At 52.1% G+C, this 18,156-nt stretch overlaps 1 long non-coding RNA gene across 1 annotated transcript in view; it reads right to left on the reverse strand.

Moving 5' to 3' along the window:
* Window positions 1-1,035: 1,035 nt before the first annotated feature.
* Window positions 1,036-18,156, reverse strand: part of LOC141731401 (uncharacterized) — a 165,779-nt gene continuing 148,658 nt past the window's right edge. Inside the window, exon 3 of the long non-coding RNA XR_012583478.1 lies at window positions 1,036-1,777. This is a non-coding gene — a long non-coding RNA (uncharacterized LOC141731401). The remainder of the gene's footprint in view (window positions 1,778-18,156) is intronic.

Genomic DNA, 18,156 nt, shown 5'->3' on the forward strand with positions numbered 1-18,156 from the left:
ACCTTTAAATTATGTATTTGAAAGTCCCAGTTTATCCTGCCACACTCGGGTCGATGCTCAGGGCAAACACCACCGCACTGTCGCCCCCCGGCTCCGCTCGCCTTTCGTTTTCCTTTTATTTTTTTCTTATATTTATTTTCCTTTTCCTTATTTATTTTCCTGCCCCCCAGCCCCGTGATTAGCCCTCCCGGGTTTCTGCCCACGTCGCTAAATGTTGTCGCTTACACTCCGAGCTCATGCATTGTTTATGGGAAATACGGTTAATAAATAATTACAAATCCGAGGAGCGCAGCTCTGCCTCTGACTGACGGGAAAGTGTCCGGGAAGGGCCCGGGGGTGTCCGGGGGTGTCCCCGAGCCCGGGGCTGGGGCCGAGCCCGCCGGGGCTGCGGCTGCGGGACAGCCGAGCGGGATCCTGCATTCCGCAAAGGGCAGATAAAAGGCGAATAAAAGAGAAAAGAAAGAAAAGTGGAGAGGTAGAGGGGGCGAGGGGGGGCTATAAAAAAAGAGGGTGAAGCGAACCCCCGGAGGATGCAGCGCTCCCGGCTCATCCATCTTCATTGTCTCCGTGTGTGCAAAAGCAACTCCGGTCTAAGGAAAAGCCACTATCAAAGCCATGGCTTTATTTTATATCCTATAGATCAGGAGGGAGGCAAAGCTTTATTTTCGCCCAGAGACAGATATTTTATTTCTCTCTTACGGTTTTATGTGTGAGAGATGTCAAAAAGGTAAAATAGATTGCTAATGCATAGGCAAAACGAAGCTGTTTTGGCATGCTCTGTGTCAGGAGGGCTCCCGGGGAGCGCGGGCTGGGGATTTAGGGCTGATGGGGGACTCGGGGGGATTCTGCTAAAACATCTCTCTCCATAAATCCAGCCGCATGGTCAGCGCGGGCGGCAGCAGGAGTTTTAAAGGGGAAGAGTTGGAGCGCGGCGGAGCGGAGCGGGGTCCCGGGATCCCGGCTCGGCCCGGCCCGGTTCGGTTCGGTTCGGTCCCGCCGGGATCCCGGGGCGCAGCCGCTCTCCCAGCACCGCTCCCGACGGCACAAAGCGCTCCCGGCTCACCCGCGCCCCACAACCTCCTCGCCTGATTTTATGTCAATATTCCATTCTATGTTTTTCCCCCCAAAACGAGCACCCATCCCCCGACCATCGCTCCAGCTCCCGGAGCTGCGGCTGCTCCGCTTCGGCTGCTCCGCTTCGGCCTCCCCGACCCCGCCGCGGATCCGCACGGACCTTTTCCAAAGTTAAAATATATCTCCCCAAGCTGCAACAATTTTCATACTTTTTGACCTCGGGGATTTACTTAGCACGTTAAGTTCAAGGCTCAGAAGCCCAGGGCTATTACTCATTTAGGCACTCCCACCACCAACACTTTTCACCGCATATTTTATCATTTGACTTCCCGGCTTAAATTCATGTTATGGCAAATAATGGATGGTAATACTTTCCCCCTTCCCCATGTTAATTGTCTTGTCTGACAGCCTCCGCATTCGAAGTGATTTAAAGCAAACAAGGGTGCGGCGAGAGCAGGAGACAAACCCGGTACAAACCCGGCGGGAGCCCCGCGGCTCCTGGGCTGGAACCAGAGCACAACCAGGGCAAAACCTCCCCAAAGCATCGCCCGGGCCTCGCTGGGTCCTGCGGGGCCGAGGCCGCTTCTCCCGGCGCCCGCAGGCCCTGGGGGGACTCACCCCAGCCTCGGGCCCCTCCGGCTCTGCTGCCCACTGGGTTCATTCCTTCCTCGGCGTGGCTGGAACGGGGAATCACACCGGAGCGCTGTTTGCAAATTAAAAAAAAAAAAAAAAAAAAAAAAGGCAAGGTGTACTTGATTAGGAAATTAATTATTTCAGTACCCCCAGGATTATGTTGTTTTTCTAAGTCCTGTGTGATTTACTAATTTCACAGTGGCTGAACTTCCCTGGGAGCGGAGTCAATCTGAACGCGGGCGGATCCCGCGGCTCCTCGGCAGGGCCGGAGGGAAGGGGGAGCCCGGAGCTCTCCCTCTGCTCCTGCTGCGTGACCCGGGCCAAATTCCTCATTTCTGCTCTTTCTGAGAGCGGGCAGAGCCTCCCTTCCCATCGGGAGCAGCTCCTGGGAAAGGAGCACCCACGGTGCCCAGCCCTGGCACTGCCCCCCGTGCCCGAAGGAAGCAGGGCTGCTGCATCACACTCCTTCCCAAGAACTGCACAAGAGGATTCTCAGCACAGAGGGGTTTTTGTCATCAGCAGAATGCCAGGTTTTGGTGCTGACATCACGTTTGGGGAAAAGAACCGAAATCCCAAGAAACAGGACTGAGGCAGAAAAATGCAGCTGCAGGGGCAGAGCTGGGCTCAGCATCACCTGGCCCAGGCAGCTCAGGTCCATCACCTGGCCCAGGCAGCTCAGGTCCATCACATCACCTGCCCCAGGGAGCTCAGGTCCCTCACCTGGGCCAGGCAGGTCAGGTCCATCACCTGGACCAGGCTGCCCTCACAGGGGACACTGAACGCTCCTGGCTGTGTTTTGTCTGCCAGCTCAGTCCTGACTAACCTGCTATCTATAGATTCTGTCATTTGGTACAGTGCTAGATCATGCCCTATTTATGTGATTTTCTATTTTGAAGGATCCGAGAGGCCGTGGGGGCTCTGCCCTTCCTTCTCCCAGTCCCCCAGGGCAGCTGGGTCAGGGCAGGGGAGCCCTGCAGGGTCCCTGGCTCCTGGGTGCACATTCAGAGCTGTTTCCTTCCCCTCATCCCCGAGTGATGCTCCAGGCCTGGCTGACTGCACACAGCTCCTCTCAACGCCACAGTGGGGACGTGTCACACACAGCCACCACCCCACACCCCCGAGGTGCATCAGTATGCCGTGCTCAGGATGAAAAACCCAAATCATTCTGGTCTAGAATGTGAAATCTCCCTAGTTCCAGGTAATTTTTCCAGAGGATGAGCTCCATCCCCACGAGGATCCTGCTGGCAATGCTGTGCCCCACACAGGACAGAGTCACACACTGGCACTACCAAGGGCCAACTCTCCACTCTCAGAAGCACTTTAAAAAACAAATACAATTGTAAAAATTCCATCCTTGGCATTTTTGTGGCTCATCACGGCGTGTCACCAAATTCTGGGCCCCAGGAGCTCCGTGCCAGCCCAGCCCCAGGTGCTCCTCTCCTGTCTCCAGAACATCCACCCCAAACCAGCATCACCATGAAGGCACTGGAGATTTTCACAATCAAACACTTCAACCTTGTTTCCCCAAACCCTGGTGAACAGATTCACCAATGCCTTCCTCCTGCCCGTGCAATGTCCCCATTTCCACCCAGAACAAGTGGCTGCAGGAGCTGGGATGTCTGTGCTGGTGATGTCCCAGCACATGAGAACAGGAATTCAGGCTCAGAAAGTGTGAGTCTGCAGAATTCCCTTCCAATGTGGTTATTTCAGTCTTGGAAATAAAATCTACATGGCTGTAATTAGTCAATATTTGTAAAGCCTGTAAGGTTGCAGAAGGAATGGCTGAGAGAAACTGGCGTGGTCCTGAGATAAATGCATTAATAACAGCAGCAGTGGCTGCTGAGGAGCCTGCTCCTAATGATGTACAATTTATTTCCTTAAGGGTGTGCTAATAAACAGAACTGCTTTTTAGAATCTGCTGTATTTATTCCACATACACCCTCAGATCAAATTCTCTCCCCACAGCCTCATCTTCCTGCTCTGCCTCTCTGCAATCCCTCATTAACCCCTGCTGTGCTGAACCAGGGGCACAGAGCCCTGCCCGAGCAGCACCCCAGGTCCTGACACCATTCTGGGACATCCCAAAGGGTCCCCTGGCCTCAGGGATGGGCCTTAGTCCTCGTGCCAGCCTGGGTTTGTGGCAGTCCTGATGGATCCCTGAGCCATGGATCACCTGTGTGCTCCCTGAGTGACCCAAACCCACCCCAAGCTCATTCCCTGCCATCAGCTCTCCTTAAAAACCCACCCCAAGATTATTCCTGCTACCAGCTCTCCTTAAAAACCCACCCCAAGGTTATTCCCTGTCACCAGCTCTCCTTAAAACCCACCCCAAGATTATTCCTGCTACCAGTTCTCCTCAAAAACCCACCCCAAGCTCATTCCCTGCCACCAGCTCTCCTTAAAAACCCACCCCAAGATTATTCCTGCTACCAGTTCTCCTTAAAAACCCACCCCAAGGTTATTCCCTGTCACCAGTTCTCCTCAAAAACCCACCCCAAGGTCATTCCCTGCTCTCAGCTCTCCGAAAGCCAGAGCAGCAGCTCCAGAGCTCAAAGGGAGGATTCCTGCCCGCTGTGCCCAAGGTGGGTGCACAGGAGCAGCTCCAGGCTCTGCACACAATCCCTGCTCTGCCCCCACACAACCAACGAGGTGCCCACCCAAACAAACCCTTCCTGCAGGAGAGGAAAGGCAGCAGCACCAATAAAACACCCAGACCCTCCAGGTTTCTGTGGAAACCCTGCCTTGGGCACCCCAGCACTGTGCCCATCCCAACTCCCATTGTCCCCACATCTGTGGAGCCAGGCTGCTGCTCACAGCTGAAATAACCCGTGAGTGTTCAGAGTTTAGGGGAAAAGAGAAGGAAAACTGTTTGAAAAGAATAGTTGTATAATTCTAGAATGAACAGAAAATCCCCTTTTCCTTGGGGATCCCCCTGTGAGGTGCAGCTCACACCAGGGAAGGGAAGGGAAGGGAAGGGAAGGGAAGGGAAGGGAAGGGAAGGGAAGGGAAGGGAAGGGAAGGGAAGGGAAGGGAAGGGAAGGGAAGGGAAGGGAAGGGAAGGGAAGGGAAGGGAAGGGAAGGGAAGGGAAGGGAAGGGAAGGGAAGGGAAGGGAAGGGAAGGGAAGGGAAGGGAAGGGAAGGGAAGGGAAGGGAAGGGAAGGGAAGGGGGTGAGGCTGGGCCAGGCAGCTCCTCCCAGAGCCCAGAGCCAGGGCAGGAGAGGGAGAAGTCACTTGAAAATTCCCATTTTTCTTATTCCTGTGGGAATCAGGAACTCCACATTGCCCCTAGAACTGGGAAATGCACCTTAGGAGGGGAGAGCTCAGTGTGGGCTCTGCCCAGGTGAAGGAGTCCCTGGGCAGGGAAGAAATTCCAAGATAAGGAAAAAAATTACCTGCAGCAGGAAGCCACATGAAAACCTGCTCATCTTTCACTGCCCTGATATGTTGCTGCTTTTTTTGTGCATTTAAAAAAATCAATGAAACTCCTGAGTTAATAGGAAAACAAAAAAAATACAGTTAAAACAACTCTGAAATGGTCATAGAACCAAATCTATGCATTAGATGTTAAACCTTCTATCAGAGAGCTCAGCTGGAAGTTATTTTTTTTTCATAAATCTGCAAAATATAATTAAATTGGTGATGGTAAAAAAAAAAAAAAGCCTGGTCCAAACCCTTATAAGGATATTTCAGCCATGCTGAGGTTCCTTTTCCATAAATGTTAAGCAGACATCTGTAAACATAATTGGAATTTACTGCACACGTGAATAACTGCATCTCAATGAGCTGGGCTTGGGGTTTGGGGAGGGCTGCAGGTGCCCCCCCTTGCTGATGAGGCTCTGGCACATCCCAGCTCAATTCCAAATGTCAATTCTCTACATTTTAATTTTTTTTATAATAATTTTTTTTTTCCCTGGCTGTTGCCTTGTTACATTTATCATAAAGGCTCTGTAGATGAGCCATCCTGTGGAATCCTGAGCGTCCCCAGGTTTGTTTACCAGGCTGATAGTTATTCTTTTGGAAAATGCAGAGTGCTATTGTCAGGCATTGCTTAATATTAATGACAGAGATCTGGGCATCGGGGAGAGCTGAATGAGCACAACTTCACTTCACCATTCCTCATTTCTTTTCCACATTTTTTTTTTCCCCTCCTTTCCTTTTCTTTGCTTTCTCCTTTGTTATGAGAAATACCACGCAAGGCAGGAGCTCTCTGGCCCTAAACCCAGCAATCAGTGGCCAGATCCCCGTGTTTGAAATCAGTGGGAAATCACCCAGTTCCTGTGGAAATTCAGGACCAAACCTTCCAGCACCCACTGACCTCCATGCCCAGGGGCTGGGAAATGCCCACGGTGAAGGTGCCTCTCCTCCTCACGTCCTTCTCCATCCTCCTGTCCAGGGAAAAGTTGGGGACCCCACAGCAGGGATGGCAGCCCCATTTTGGGGGCTTTAGGGACAAAGGGCTGTGCCCATTCCCAGCCAGCCCCCAGCTGAAACCAGCTCAGCCTTGTGAATCCACAGGGGCAAATCCAGCCAGGCCCAGCAAACCCTGCAGCAAACACCGCGAGCTGGATCCCAATATTCCCATTATTTCAATATGCCAATTATTCCATTATTTCATTATTCCCAGCTCAGGGTGTTCTGTGAGCTGGAACCCACCAGAACTTTGGGGCTGGGCAAGGACCAAAGGCCCAGCAGAGAGGGGCAAAGCCAGGAGGAGGAGAAACCAGGAGGAGAAACCCATCCTATCCATCCTGGATAACCCCTGGGATGGGGCTGCAATCTCAGATTTCCTGAATTCCAGGGAAAGGACCACAAGGCCCAGCAGAGAGGGCAAAGCCAGGAGAAAACCCCATCCCATATCCTGGATAACCTCTTGGATAGGGCTGCCATCCCAGATTTCCTGAATTCCAGGGAAAGCTCCAAAGGCCCAGCAGAGAGGGGCAAAACCAGGAGGAGAAATCCATCCTATCCATCCTGGATAACCCCTGGGATGGGGCTGCATTCCCAGATTTGCTGGATTGCAGGGAAAGGACCACAAGGCCCAGCAGAGAGGGGCAAAGCCAGGAGGACAAACCCATTCCATATCCTGGATAACCTCTTGGATAGGGCTGCAATCCCAGATTTGCTGAATTGCAGGGAAAGGACCACAAGGCCCAGCAGAGACGGGCAAGGCCAGGAGAAAAACCTATCCCATATCCTGGATAACCTCCTGTTTTCTCTTCTTTTCAATGCTCCAGCCTCACATCAGCCATTTTACAAGTCAAAATTACCAACTAAGGGCTCTCTCCCCTCCCCACCCCAGCCCGTTCCAATTTCTGCCAAATGCAGCTGTTTGATTTTAGTGGCAAAGAGATTTTCTCTCTCTCGTCCTCAAGTTGTTTTCACTTAAAAAAAATAATAAAAAATAGAAGTCCTGGAGAAGCAGACAGAATAATAAGCAGACTCACTATTTAGTCACAGAATGACCTGAAATTTCTCCAAGGAAATGTATTTGCCACTGAAAAAAAATCTGTGTGAAAGTTTTTCCTTGACATTTTACTGGTTTAGAGGAAACAGGAGAGCAATCTTTCCCCATCACTTTCATAGCTTGTTATTTTTCCTTCCCTCTTTTTACTCATCCCCAAGAGTTTCCTCCAGGATGGGAATTGTAAGGAAAAATTGAGCAAGGAATTGGGAAATTTCCCCCACTGGGATGTGGGGCTGGACCAGAACCCCAAAGCTGAGCCTGCCCTTTGCTTTTGTTTGGGTTTTTCACTCCTTGCTGCCAACCCAGACTCATGCCCGGGGCTCTGTCACATCCAAACGCACGGAATTATCCATTACAATACTTCAATATTTATGGCACAGATTTCTGCTGAACTGCTTTGTAAACCATGGCAGAAGTAATGGCCTTCCCACTGAGAGCCACAATCCGCCCACAGGAAGGCAGGACTGTCATTTCAAGTATATATTAACAAGTCCTTAAGTGAACATTTTGCTTAAATTAGGAGATGGGCCATGATTCACACAATAAGGCCTCACCAAAGAGAATTTCTCCAGCAAACCAGCCCAGGCTGCAGAGGAGGCTCCAGGGGTGCAAGGGATCCATCCTGACCTCCCAAGGCTGTCAGGAAATTTCATTTTTCACCATTTTTGTTGTCAGGACTTCACCAAGAGCTGTGTCCTGGAGAGGGCCAGGGGGCTGCAGCCCAACCCCAGTCCCACAGAGCTCTCCCAGCTTTTCCCAGCCCAGTTCTCCCCCTGGATCATGGCATCCCAGCATTTATGAAGCCTCTTTTCAATAATTATCACGCTGTTACATTGGTGAGTTTCCTGACAAGTTATTAAATCATAATTTCTAATTTAAATGCCAGCTTTTGGCGTGCATGCCTGCTCAGGATAAGCTCATTTTCATTTTTATTAAACATCACCTATTAAACACAAGGAGAATTTCCTTAGGAATAACAGAAAACACCACAGGTGCCTTATTTCCCAGCTCGTGTTGTGATGGTTTCAAATCATTCCCCAGACACACAAGCACAACAGGGGGGTTGTTCTGTGCTCAGGTGGGGCTGGGGGCTGCAGGGACGTTTCTTGGGGGCTGCTTGGCACCTTCCCTTGGCTTTCAGTCCCTGACAAACCCCAGCTCCAGAAAGAGTGGATGCTCTGCACCCTCCCTGGAGCATCCCCAGCTCCCAAACCAGAGAAGAAACCTTGGCAGGAACCCAAGGGGAGCTCAGGGGTCTGGGTTGGACCCCAGTGCCCAAAGCTGTCACCTTCCAGGGCTGTCCTGGAGGCTCCAGCCACAGCCCAGGGCTGCCTCATCCTCGCCTTCCCAAGCAGATGGTCAATTAATTATGCTCGTTTGGTGCTGATGGTGCCTGGCCCAGGGCTCAGAGTCCCACCTGTGTCCCCTGTGCTGCAGGGATGGCTGGATGGCACTGCCAGCCCTGCCCTCCCCAGCCCCACAGACCCTGCACCAAGCCCATGGGATGTGCACAAACCCTGCAAAAAGGGGCCCAGGCAGCTGTTTCCATCTCAAAACACAAAATCACAAAATAACAATGCAGAGCAAGAGCCCTGTGTGAGAGCACACCCAGGACACCCCAGGGATGCAGCTCCCAGCTCGGCCCCTCTCTCTGGGCTGGGTTTTGTGCTGGAACCCTGCCCTGCTTTGGGAGTGATGGGAAAAGGAATTCCCCATTTCCCCCCAATGATTTCCAGCTCCAGCCTGCACATTGCCCGTGATCAGACTGATTAGTGAAATAAATCATCCTTACCTGGAGATAATCCATTTACGCTTTTTAATTAAACACAATTATGACAATTTGTTCTGCCTCCTGCCAGGCTGCCTGTGCAATCAGGGCCCAGGGCAGGAGACTTTGCTGGATGTGTTTCCCTGCAGGCCACAGACCCAGCAGAGCAGCCCTGGGAGTGCCCCTTTGGCTGAGGGGCTGGAGATTGCCCAGGGAACAGCACCAAGGGGATTTGGGGGCTGCTTGGATCCAGGGGCTCCTCCTGTGCCACAGCTGCGCTGGAGCAGCCCGGGGGTCCCTGCACCCTCGGTTTTGGGGTGCAAACACAGCAGGGACTGTTCCCAAAGCAGCTGCAGGTCCGTGTCCCAGCCCCACAGGACACAACCCCACAGCCCTTTACCCTGCCAAGGTTTTACCCAGATCAGCTTTCCTCCAACTCGCTGACCCCAGAGTGAGAGACAAAACGAGCCCTAATGAGAGAGTTTAAATAGATGTTGGAGTCCTTGCAGGTATTTAGGAGCCTGTGCAGCCTCTTCCCCTCCCTGCTCAAGTTCAACCCCAGCCAGTACAGCAGACTCTGCTGTTTGTTTTGGGTTCAATGGCATCTCATTTACACGTGTTAATTGCAACTAATTGGCACTAATTGGATGAACAGGAAACCCTCTGGGAGCACTCATACCTTTAATTTGTAGTAAATATCATTAATTAACATATGCTAATTAGAGCCAATTAACATTGATTAAGGGTTGCCAGCTACTTGGAAAGTACAACTATCCACGTTGTACTAAGTCAGCACAAAATATGACGCAGGTTTTAGGGAGAGCCCAGGAGGCAGCACCTGGCAGCTCCTCTGGAGCTCTGCTGGGCACACTGGGCATGCTGGGCACCCATTCCAGTGCCACCCATTCCAGGGCCACCCACCCCAGTGCCACCCACCCCAGTGCCACCCATTCCAGGGCCACCCACCCCAGTGCCACCCACACCAGTGCCACCCATTCCAGGGCCACCCACCCCAGCTCTGGGCAGCTCTGCTGGGTACACTGGGCATGCTGGGCACCCACCCCAGTGCCACCCATTCCAGTGCCACCCATGCCAGTGCCAGCCACCCCAGCATTGGGCTGCCAGGACAGGAAAGGCCGCCTGGAGCTGGTCAAAAATCTCACTTTGTGATGTGTTTTAGTGGACATGTGGGGTTGGTCAAAGGCTGGACTTGGTGATCTTGGAGGTTTTCTCCAGCCCTGAGGGTTCTGTGGGCCCAAAATGAGCTGGCAGCTTGGGCCAGGAGTGGAGCTCCAAGTTCAGCACCCATGGCAAAGGCAGCTCAGCCTGCCCCAGTGCCAGCCCCAGTGGCAGCCCCAGTGGCAGCAGGTGCCCCAGGTGGCCCTGCAGATCCCCTGGCACACCAGTGGCACTGCCAGGCCCCAGCAAGGGCTGGTGGGCAGGGAGAGCACAGGGCCCTTCCCTCACAATCCACTCTCTGCTGATTTCCAGCCAGGACAGTCCCTGCTGATGGCATTTCCCAAAGAGCCTTTGGCACCCGGGGTCACCCCGGGCTGGTTTGGTGCTTTGGGTTTGGTGTTCTGGGTTTGGTGCTCTGGGATTTGGCTGCTCTGGGATTTGGTTGCTCTGGGATTTGGGTGCTCTGGGTTTGGTGCTCTGGGATTTGGCTGCTCTGGGTTTGGTGCTCTGGGGTTTGGTGCTCTGTGGTTTGGTGCTCTGGGTTTGGTGCTCTGGGTTTGGTGCTCTGACAGCCAGAGGAGGGACCTGGGGATGTCCCCACAGCCTGAGGTTGTCACAGGAGGCTGAAGCTCAAACACCTCCTGTTCTCCCAAACCTTTTGCACTGAAGTTGTCACCGGCTGTTTCATCTGCTGGTTACCATTTTATCATCTGATAAACAGCCCTTATCAGTCGGTGAGGAAGGATGGGGAAGGGCAGTGCTAATCCCAGCCAGCACCCGGGAGGAGCCTGCTCTGGGCTGACACTGCCTCTGTTTCCCAATTTACAGGTTTTAAAAGGATTAAATTCTAAACTGGGGAGAACAGAGGCCGTGCTTGAGACACCGCAGGGAGAAGATGTGCTGTGAATTCCCTGGGTTTCGTTGTTGTCTCAGCCAGGATTTGCTGGCACAGGGGTGTACGAGGTGCTGGTGGAAGGGGTTGTGTGGGGCTGTGTCCTTGTGCTGCCCATTCCCTGCACAGGGTGGGGACACACAATTGGCTCTGTCCCTAATTGCAAACCCTCCCCTTAATTCAAAACACAATTCAAATTAAAACACAGGGTTTGAAGCCTCTTTCCAGTATTTTCACTGTTTATATCTGCCCAAGAGAGAGTGGAGGATGGGAAGGGATGGGGAAAGGTGCTGCAGCCCAAATCCCAAATTCTTTTGGGATGCCCCAGAAGAGTCCAACCCCCCTCCAGGAGCTGCAGAGCTCTGGGGCCAAGCTCAGGACCCAAAGCCCTCCCTGTGTCCCCAAAGGCCACCCCAGCACAAAGCCATGGCAGCACAGGAGGATCTGTGGCTCTGCTTTTCCCACAGCTCCAAGAGTGTAAATTTTCCAGGACAGACACAGAGGGGAAGCGTTGATGGAGCTGCATCCCCTCACCTTTTCTGGAATTCAGGAATGTTAAAATCCCTCTCCACAGGCTGGACATGGAGCAGGACAAGCCCAGACCCTCTTGAGGAAAAATCAGGATTGAGTGTCCAAAAACGGGCTGTGAAATTTCAGAGAACAATAGGGGGGACATCTGAGAACCTGAAAGTGTATTTTTCATGATTTTAATAAAAGAGGAGCAACACTGAAACATTTAAAGAGGAATCAGAAAGACGATGGGCTAAAAATGTCAATAAAATACACACTTATATATAATTCTATATATTTGTATCTATGGACACACAACTGCCCTTCCATGAGGATGTGCTCAATAATCCATCCCAGCTCCCCCTCTAACCACAGTGATCCCACGACCCAGAACTCCTGACCAGGGCTTTAAATCAGAGTTTACAGTAGTTAGGAAGTGCTGTCAATAATGTTTACAGTGAAATAATTACTGAAGTGATTTTAATTTATTTTCATTCATGATAATCTTATCAAGCAATTAATTAAACCCAAATAAGGGACATGACACTGTTTGGTGGTTACACCCCAGTAAGCAAACAAGAGGAATAATCCTATTTCCAGCAAGGCAGAGCAGCCAGGGGGGACCTGGGGCACTGCTGCTCCTCCAGGTGTGTCCTATAATGGCTGGGTGGTTTTGGGGTGCTGTCACCTGCTGCTCCCCACCACCCCATCCCTCCCCACCAGGCTTGTAACCCCCAGGACACCCCCTTGCCTGACGTAAATAGGTTTTTTTTCCCTTGGGACTGCCCAAAATGTCACAAACTTCTCTTAAACACCCCCAAAATGTGACCTCAGCTCTGGCTCACTGTGGCTTCTGACCCCGTACCAGGTGGGAGGTGATCAGGTTGTACCAACAGGGTGTGAGAAATTCAGGAATATTTGACAAGAATCAAATATTGAGTGGGGATTCCGTGGTGAAAAGAAGCAACTTGAGGAAATGACTTAAGTGCTTGCAAATTCAACATCTCTGGTTTTGTTTTATGACAGCCTCAGCATCCCTGTGCCCATAGAGCCCCTTCAGCAAACATTATGCACGGATTTATTCTGGATGGCTCCTCTTTCCTGGGGATTGCAGTGATATATGTGCTCCTCCATCAGCTGAGCACTAAAGTATATTGTTCTGACCCTTCCACTCCCCCCATTTGCCTAAGACTCCAGCCACTTGATATTTTTCCAGTTCTGACATTTCAAACATGCAATGCCATATGTATTGCCACTTCCAGGTAATTATCACGTAAAATTAGGCTGGTCTTGTACATGAAACTAGCAATTAGCCAAGGATTGAAGGTCAAAGAGATCTCATTTATAGAGTCTCTAACAAAATGTTAAGTGTAAATGTGTGTCAGATGGTCCAGGATGCCGGATTATATGGGGTCATGACAACGGGGCTGAAGTGTCATCAAGCACGGTGTAACCAGTCTGTTGGGCACAGCAGTACAATCTGGGACTTATCTCTCCCAGCCTTATCAGAGCCTGAGCTAAATCTAGGACACGGCCTTGGAGGAGTTGCTGCAGGAAGCAGGAAAATGACTCGCAGCCCATTGTTTCCCTGGGAGGGCTCTGAAAGGAGCTGCTCCTACTGCATCAGGGGCTGGGTGACAAATGCCATCGTGTGCTGGGTGACAAATGCCATCCTGTCCCCAGGAGGTGTCCCAGAGCAGGACCCTGCTGGTGCCACTGGGATGAGGGCAGGCTTTGTCCCAACCATGCCCAAGGAAGGGCAGCTGTGCCATGAGGGGGTGAGTGGGACATGCCAGGGCTGTGCCACCTTCCCTGTCCCTCTGTGCCACCTTCCCTGCTGGGCTCCATCCCAAGTGCACACCCTGGGAACGTAGATCCCACTCCAGCTCCAAAAGGACAAATCAGCCACCAGGGCCATCCCAACCCATTTTGATGCCATCCCAGCAGGATTGTGCAGCAGGCCCTAAGGCTTTGGGGACCTTGATCAGGCACTTGGGGAGATACCAGCCTGAGCTTCTGTGGGTGCAGAACCTCATCCTGCAGCTCCAGGGAAGGCAGAGCCAAGGGAATGGAGGGATGGATGGATGGATGGATGGATGGATGGATGGATGGATGGATGATGGATGAGGGATGGATGGATGGATGGATGGATGGATGGATGGACGGATGGATGGATGGATGATGGATGGATGGATGGATGGATGGATGGATGGATGGATGATGGATGGATGGATGGATGGATGAATGGATGGATGGATGGATGGATGATGGATGGATGGATGGATGGATGGATGGATGGATGGATGAATGGATGGATGGATGGATGGATGGATGGATGATGGATGGATGGGTGCTACCTGTGCCCAGAGCCTTTGGTGCCACCTCAGCCTTCCTTGGCACCCAGACCCCGAGCCAGACCTGCCAAAGCCCCACCAAGGACAGCCCCACACTCTCCTGGCTCTTTCCCCGTGGCAGCCCCGGCTCTCCCTCCCTCCCTCCCTCCTGCAGCCCAGGTCGCAGCGGCACTTAGCTAAATGATATAACTGCAAACAAAGTGTGACAGCTTTATTTGTAATTATACCGCATTTAAAGGAACAAGATGAGCTTAATGAGTTAATAAAGTGGCTGCCTGTCAAAGCAGGGGCTGCTGAGCCTCGGCAGCGGGTCCCACACGGGCTCATGCATATGGAGGGTGCCCGGGTGCCCCCGGCCATGGCAACACAGGTACAGCCCGTGGCCAGCTGCCCCCGTCCCACCAGGCCTGTGTGAAGTGAAGACTTGTGAGGAGCGAGCATTTTGTCTCAGCACACTTGACAAAACAAAGACAACTCACTCCTCTGGTTTCATGCCACATTTTTTATTCATAAACAAGCTGTTGGCTGTAAAGACATGATAAAACTCGAGCTCAGAGGAGGCTGGCGAACATTTGAATGCAAATCCTCAGCTGCTACAAATCCGTCCTATTATTCAGCCGATTTCCCCCCTCCCCTGCCCATTTTTGTCTTATGCTAAGCTAGGCAGGATCCCAACCAGAGATATGTGATAAACTCTGGTCAATGCAAAGAAAGGCACCGGCATAAAAATTCAAAGGCTGGCGGGGAGAGGGGAGGCTTTGGGGGCCAGGGAGGGGAACAAAGGCCACCCTGCTGCCGGGGGCTCTCCAGGGCTCAGCTCTACATGCACAGCTCTGCTGCCCCCGGGCTTTGCCCACCTTCCCTGCCCTCTCCAGGTAGCTGATTCCCAGAGGGGTGAATGGGGAGAGCATGACCAGCGGAAGGGCAGGGAGGGCAGCCTGGCTGCAGCTCCAGCATGGAATGATCCTGGTCAGGGGCAAGCAGGGGGGCTGGGAGGAGAGGACCTTTGGGGTCCCTTCCAACCCAAACCATTCTGTGGTTCTGTGGAAACCAGGAGCTTCCAGTCTCAAGCAACAAGAATACATTGTGGGAAAAAAAACCAGCTAAAAACCCTAATAATGATTGCTTTAATGAACCAAGAAAGAAACAGGAATTTGGTATTTTCCATTTTCACCCCCAAACTTTCAGTGACACCCACAAGTTCTGGCACACACAGAACCCCACAAAGGGGATGAGGCTCTCTGACTGCAAATTTGGGCTGAGAAATTCAAGTTTCAGGTCAGTTGTAAGGCCGATGCTGAGTGGGGAAGAGCAAGGACACCACAGGGTGTCCAGGACCTCAGTCTGTAAATTAAACCCAGCTCTGCCAGAGCCCCAGGTACCCTGTCCCCACTGGGTTAAACCCAGATGTTTCACCAAGCTCAGCTCTGGAGCTCAATCTGGCTTTCAGGCTGGACCTGACCTGGCTCCTGTGGGCTCTCTGCCTTTGTAGACATTTGTGGAAGTTTTTTAACCCTGTTTTCTCAGTGAGCAGGGGCTGAGAGCTCCCCACCCCACAGACCCCACTGCAGTGAGAATGGCTTGTGGCCTTGTGCAGGAACAGCTCTGCCCTTGGCCATAACAGAGGGAATTTCCTCGGGGAGAAGGAAAAAAAACGGAGAAGAGGAGATACAGCTCAGAGAGATGAGTTTTGCATGATAATTGGGAAATAAAGAAACTAAAAGTTCGTGGGAATTCATTTGCATGAGAAGGCAAATGGGAAAAAACAAAGACAGATTATTTCGTGCAGCCTCTATCTAATAAATTATTTGGAGAAGAAAATGCCCCAGAGGTCGAGATTGTGAGCAGGAGGGCTGGGGGTCACTCGGGGCTCTGGGTTTGCTGCTCTGGATCCCGACTGATAGAGATATTTGCATTTCTGGGGTAATTCTGCAGCACGAGGAAATTGCTATCACGGCCTGCCAGGACACCCCACATCCCCCACAGAAACCATTAAAGCCAATCCTTTTACCTCCTGCTAAACAAACAGGGCTGCAGTCACATCCCAGCTGTGCTCCCACAAACACCAAACACCGACTGATTTTATTTTCTGTGGCACCTAATGCAGGCTGGGCCGTGCTGGGCTGAGGGAAATGCTGAACTGCAGCTGAAATCAGAGCCACAGGAACTGAGGGACCCCACAGAAAGCACCTTTCATTCTCTGAGACAAATTTTGAGGCACAAACTTTGATTTTTGTCACTGTTTATGCTCATTATTGTTGAGGATTCCAGCAGTTTTTGGTGAGCCTAAGTTGCACAATGGGCTGGCTGGGAATGGAACCCCCCAGAATGGGTACTGCTCACACAGGGGCTGGTCTCTCAGGAAGGTGAATTCCCATCCTGCAAACCCTTCCAACAATGGACACCCTCCAAGCACGTCTGCCTGGGGAAATGCAGAAACCCTTCTGTGGCTGGAACAAACCCTGTCCCCCGTTCTGTAAAGGCAAAAATCCCATGGCTGTGACCACTGGGGGGAAAGGCAGAGCAGGGTGTGAGTGGAAAACACTGAGAGAGAAAAGGAAAATCCTGGTGGGTGTTTCTGCCAGCTCTGGCACAGCTGGGAGAGGCCTCAGGGCAGGCCAGGTTTGGATTTGAGTTTAATCTTCAGCCTGAGCTAAGGCACAGCACTGAGCCCTCTGTGGAGTTTTTAAGGTGCCTTTTTCTAAAAAGTGGCACCACCAGAGGCTGAGCAGCATCAGGAGGGCAGCCCTGGCCTGGCCCAGCTGGGCCCTGCTCCCTCCCCAGGAGGTTCCTGGCGCCAGGGCCGGATCAATGCAGGGCCCTGCTCTGGACACGAGGAGAGGCTTAATTCTAATCTGTATTGACTGCTCAGTGCTTTGGCTGCCAATTTGCATCATGGACTTGTCTGGAGCCATGATGTGGGCCTGGCAGGCTCTCTCACAGTAATCCATAGCAGGGGCAGCATCCCAGCGCTGCTGAGGGCCCACAGCAACCCCACACTGAGCTGCTGCTGCACAGGCCCTGCCTGCATTTCTGTCCTCCCTCATCCCCAACGTGCCCAAAGCCCAGCAATGACTCCAGTGTTTGGCAGCACAATGAGGCCAAAGAGAATTTCCTTAAGTTCTTATCCTAAAATGTTTTGTCATGGCACCTCATGTCCAAGGAATCCACCTCTATCTCCTGTCACCTCCAACACTGTTTACTGAACACACACAGCTTTTGTTTCTTTAAAAATTGTGATTAAGAAAAAAATATCTCTGTGTATTCTGTCTGAATATCTCTGGAGTTCACCTTATTTCCACTCTGATTTTTACCCAGGTTTGTAGCAGCCCTGGCCAAAGCCTCCTCTCTGTTTGTGCCTGTCAAAAGGAACCTGAGTTTTATAAATAACTTTCTGCTCTTCGGTACTTAAAAATACAAAGCATCCAAAGATGGCTCTGAGGAGAAACGGCCACTTTCTTAGAGCATAAATAAATAAATAAAGCCCCCCTTTGGTGCCATCCCAGTGACACTGGGGCAGCAGGACAAGTGACAGCCCAGGCCATGGCCATCCCTCCCAGCCACAAGAAATACAAATATGGATAATAATGTTTTCCCCAGCTACAGTTTTCCTACTCCAGCGTGGAGAAATGGTCTGCTCATCCAGCAACCGTAGAAAATCTCAATTTCCCACATAAAAATATTAGTGGCTGGCTTAAAATATTAACATGTGGATCGCATTGCCCTCAGAAGCTGTGGGATCGGAGTTTAGCATCAGCAGTTAGACACAGATATGGAATTAAAAATGTAAGCAGAGGCTTTTCAGGCCTCATTAGGGCAGGGGGAGGCCCTGCAGGACGGGCAGGAGGGAGGGATGGAGGAGCAGGAGCAGGGCCGGGCTTTGTCCTCAGCCCTTCCCCTGCCCCTGCCACCCCCGGGTGCGGAGCTGCCACAGCCCTGGATCAGGGGGTGCCACCCCCAAGGTCACCCCACATGTGGAATGGAGCAGGACAAACCCTCCTGGGCTGTGGGAGCTCATGGGGAAGCTGTGCAGGGTCAGGGTGAGCCCATGGGGTGAGGCCTGCACCCACCCTGTGCCACCCCACAGGCCCCCCAGCCCTGGTGAGGCCTCTAGGGGCTACTGCAATACAAATAATGAATAATTACTGTGATATTAAAGTGCTGAGCAGCAGCTACTGCCCCAGCCCTGCACATAACCACCCAGAAACCCCCAAGAGAGCAGAGACCCCGTTTCCTGGAGGTTTGGGCTTGGCTGCTTTCCCATGAATGTGCCAGTGCCAGC

This window comes from Zonotrichia albicollis, chromosome 22 (assembly GCF_047830755.1).
Source record: "Zonotrichia albicollis isolate bZonAlb1 chromosome 22, bZonAlb1.hap1, whole genome shotgun sequence".
Lineage (NCBI taxonomy): Eukaryota > Metazoa > Chordata > Aves > Passeriformes > Passerellidae > Zonotrichia > Zonotrichia albicollis.